Source organism: Crocodylus porosus, unplaced genomic scaffold (assembly GCF_001723895.1).
Source record: "Crocodylus porosus isolate Cpor-Errol unplaced genomic scaffold, CroPor_comp1, whole genome shotgun sequence".
Taxonomy (NCBI): Eukaryota; Metazoa; Chordata; order Crocodylia; family Crocodylidae; genus Crocodylus; species Crocodylus porosus.
In genome coordinates, this window is record NW_017728906.1 from 185,335,622 (window position 1) to 185,340,574 (window position 4,953).

The following is a 4,953-nucleotide window of genomic DNA, read 5'->3' on the forward strand; positions in this document are numbered from 1 at the left end:
AGGAGTCAAACAGAAGATGTTTCTCCAAAAAACCCAAACAAACAAACAAAACAAAGCAAACAAACAAACAAAAATACCCCACTAGCCATTTTTGAGAACTTAGCCTGCATCTAAAATTACGATCTCATAAAAAGTGCCTAATAAGCTCCAGAACAGTAGCGATGCTCCTGATATATGATACAATTTTAAAAGCAATGTCATTTAAGAAAGTATATAAACTTGCATGCACCTATTATCTAAAGACTGCAAGTGCTTTGCAAACATAAATTAAACTCATAACACCCCAGTGAGGTAGGCAAGTACTGTTTTTTTATCCCCATTTGACACCTGGTAAACTAAGGCAAACATTAAGCTATAAAATTTTCAGAAGTAGCCTCTAATTAGGGTTTCTTTCATGTGCCCCATTTTAGACAACAACCATAAGTGTCTACATTTGGGCTTCCAAATCTTGAAGCAGCTTTTCAATAGGTTTTTTTTGCCCCCACTTCTTCTAACTACTTTTAAGATGAAGCTCAAACAGTCTTCAAAAGGGTTTATAGGACGTGGGTGCCTATGGTGGCAGTGGACTGGTTTTAGTGCAAGAGGTCTTTTACAGCCCTATTCGCATAGGAAGCACCTAGAATGTAGGGTCAAATTTCCGAAGTGCTTTGTCCAAGATAACATAGTGAATAGCGTTTGGGGGGGAGGGGAATATTTTTCCTGGAATGTGAAACTTTCTAAACATCCTGTTCTCCACTGGGGAAAAAAAGACTTCTTGAAGGTTTCCCCCCTCTCCCCTGCCATGAGAAACCAGAAGTGGAAGAATTGCAAGTGAGACCCCTCCAAAGAATCCAAAAAGCTGGGCATCAGCTGTATAACCACCAAGCTATTCGTCCTCTTGTTTTCAGTGCATGTTCAAGTCCCTGTTTTGTGCAATTCAGAACAGGGATTTGAACCTGTTTCTCCCACAGGTCCAAGTATGTACCAGTTGGTCTGGGTGACTATTTCAGAGTCTCCTTCTGGAACTCTTCTATTTTGTATAAGTAAATATTCATTGACTACAAACAGAGAGATTGATCCTTATGGTCCAGAGGGCTAGCACATGGGAGACCTCAGTTCAGCGCTCTACAATGCCACTCCCCAATATCACAAGTAGACCTGATATGCACCAAGAACGTGAGGACCCATGTTCAGCAAAGACTTGAACTTGGGTTTCCCAGAGACTAGGGGAGTGCTATTTTTTCCTGAAACTAGGAAAAACTGGTTAGTTTCCTCTGCATTTTACTTTTACTTCTTCAGTTCATTTGTGCTCAAATGTATCCCAAAGTTTAAGTGAAACTCACAGGAGGAAAAAACCTATGAAACTATAAAAAACACAAACTATAAAAAATATAGCATGAATCCTGCAAACCAAAAGCTAAAATCTTTGCATAGCTCTAATATTAACCTTAAGAGTACAAGCTGAGCACTAAATAATCTTGCATTACAAACAACATTGGTACAGGACAAAGGTCACCCAGCATTGCAACCTCTGAAAGATTATGAAGCTTGCGCAATGTTGTCTGTGTTCAAAAATGTCTGAGTACTTAAATGAATGTTAGGAACACAGGGCTGAAAGAGAGGTCATGATGTCCCCTGGTCCAGCCTCCTACTCAAAGAAGCATAGTCCCTGACTAAACCTGAAGGAATCCACAGCACACATACAAGCTGGGGAGCTCCCCCCTTGTGAGCACAGAGGCGGAACAGGATCTTGGAGTCATTATTGACTCCAAAATGAACATGAGCCGCCAATGCCAGACCGCAGCCAGCAAAGCCAACCGCACCTTGTTGTGTATCCAAAGATGCATCTCAAGCCTGTCAGAGAGGTGATCCTCCCCCTCTATGCGGCACTGGTCAGGCCACAATTGGAGTACTGCATCCAGTTCTGGGCACTGCACTTTAAGAAGGATGTGGCTAGCCTGGAGAGGGTTCAGAGGAGGGCCACCCGCTTGGTTGGAGGGCAACAGGGCAGGCCCTATAAGGAGAGGCTGAGGGACCCGAACCTGTTCAGCCTCAGCAAGAGGAGGTTGAGAGGGGACCTGGTGGCTGCCTACAAACTCGTTAGGAGAGATCAGCAGCAAATAGGAAGGGCCCTATTCTCTCCAGCAGTACCTGGGGTGATGAGGAACAATGGCCAGAAGCTGCTGGAGAATAGGTTCAGGTTAGAGATCAGGAGGCACTATTTCACTTTTAGGGTGGTTAGGATCTGGAACCAACTTCCTAGGGCAGTGGTCCTTGCTCCTACCTTGGGCAAATTCAAAAAGAGGTTGGACAAATACCTGTCTGGGGTCATGTGATCCCAGTGTGTGCTCCTACCAGTGCCGGGGGGGTCAGACTAGATGATCTGTTCAGGTCTCTTCTGACCCCAAACTACTATGAAACTATAAACCATCCCAACCAAGTGTATGTCCAATCTATTCTTGAAAATTACCAAGGATTGAGATGCCACAACTTCTCTAGGTGGCCTGTTCCAATGCTTTACCACTGGAATAGTCACAAAGTTCCTTCTAATCTGCAGCCTAAATGTCCTCTGCTGCACCTTGAGGCCTCTGAGAAAAGCATGTCTCCATTCTCTCCATAATTGCCCATCAGATATTTTAAGACTGTTATCAATGCACCCTTACCCCATGCCAGTTGTCTCTTCTCCAGATGAAATAACCCTAGCTCTTTCAGCCTTTCTTCATAGGTCTTCGTTCTCAGGCCCCAAATCATGTTTGCTGCTCTTCTCTGGACTTCTTTCAATCTGTCCATGCTCTTGCTGAAGTGTGAGGCCCAAAACTGGACACAGTACTCCAGGTGAGGCCTCACCAGTGCTGAATAGAGTGGAAGATTCACCGCCCTTGATTTGCAAGTGACACTTCTGTTAATAAAACCCAGGATACTGTTTGCCTCTATTTACAACACTGTTGGCTCATATTCAGTTTATGGTCCCAGCTCCCCACCACAGGGCCATAGCTCCCCCCCTCCTCCCCAGGGCCATAACCCCTCCCCACAGGGCCACATATATAATCACCTATTTTTCCCATGCTTACCCTTCCTCAACAGGTTACACCTATCCATGACCATACCCCAATCACCTGAACTATCCCACCATGTTTCTGTAATCCCAATTACATAATTGTGTGTTTGTAAGCAGACCTCTATTTCTTCCTGTTTGTTCCCTGGGCTTCTTGTATTAGTATATAACCACCCCAGGTGTCCAGCTGGTTGTCTTGTCTTCTCCCTGAGAGCATTGCTAAGGTATCTGCTACTGCATCCACTTACTAACTTTTTATCCAGGTCCCCATGTTCTTTACTTACCTCTGAGCTTTTGTTTCTACCCCCAGTAAACCCAGTTTTGTGATAAAGCCAGTGGAAAAAAAATGTACCTAATAACTGTGTGAATAAATACTTGGTTGTGAGTCTCATAAGGTGTTCTTTCAGTCAGATATCCAGGTCGTAGCCATATTGGTTTAGAGGAAAAGGCAATCAGGAGCTCTGCTATAAGTCCTGATTGTCTTTTCCTTTAGACAAATATGGCTACAACCTGGATACCTGACACAAAGAAGATATTGAATTTTTAAATTTAAATCTTCACATTTTCCCAAGAAGGAAGCTACAGTGGCCACCTGAAACCTCAGACCCTGCTCCTGCCTTTGTTTCCAAGTAATTTGCATCATCACCAATCCTCACAGGAGGTGAGAGGCTCTATACCAGCTGTGAAATGACTGCCCAAAGGAGTTTTCCACCTATGGACTCCCCTGAAATCCTATGAAATATGAACCTTCATTTCTACCCAGGAGAATGTTTACAGTCCTTTCTCCAATGCCTGATTAAGGGTGTTTGTGCCCAAAAGCTTGCAATTAAAGATTTTTTTTTGCAAAAATCTTGTTGGTCTAATAAAAGATAAATTCAGTCAGAGGCATATCAGGGCAGCTCTGCACTGTGAGCAGCAGCATTGTATGGGATAGCAATAGCTGCTGACAGTGGCAGCACAGCCAGCCAGGAGTTGCAGTGGCTGTTGTTTTTGCACATCCCACCTTCCCCGACTCCAGTTGGGCACCAGGGCTTCTGCCCTGGTCACCCCACCCTAGTTATGCTATTGATTTCAACCTCCTTCCTCCCTCTCCCTGTCTTAATCATCATCACTGACACTAGCTTTTACAAATAACCACCAACTGTGCAAACAACTCAAGGTTTCATTGAGATTGCACAGTAGCCAACATACTGTCAACAGATAATATGCGTCTCATTTCTCAAGGTCTGTCTCCTATTTGTAGCAGTATTTTTAATGAGAACAATGTTTTTAAAATAGAATGAACTAGCCCTTTCTTACTACATTCTAGAGTATTGTCTGAATGAAGAAGAGAATGGATCTAAGAAAAGGAAAGGTATATGAAGGAACAGAAAACAGAAGAGTTAAAAAAGAGAGTAGAATGAAAAAATCCCAGGGTGATTCCTCCATTTAAGTTCACTAATACTACATTAGCTGATGCCAAGATAAGTATTCACAAGAGACTGTAACAGCTTGTAAAGAGGGTGGAGTGTGTGTTTAAGTCCAGGTCTGAAATAAATTTAATACCATCTATTAGAATTCATGGCAGTGGCGATGCGTAGGGGGTGTACAGGGGTGCATGTGCATTCCCTGAGAGCTCTGGTGCATCCCCTGACTATCCTGCTCGCCACTTAGGCAATGGACAGCGGGCAGGCAGGAGCACCAGTGCCCTCCCCCCTCCCTGCAAGCGCCAGTCAGGGAGTGGGAATGCCAGATGAAGCGCTGCAGCCACTTCCCGGTCAGCGTGATTGGCCACAGGGGACCCCCCACCCCACCCCCCAGTCGGTGAGACTGGCATCCAATCACCAACTGGTCACCGCCACTCCTTCCCACCACACACACACACACTCTCTCCCTTCTTTCCAATGCACTCACAACATGCTACACACTTTCTAAACAGA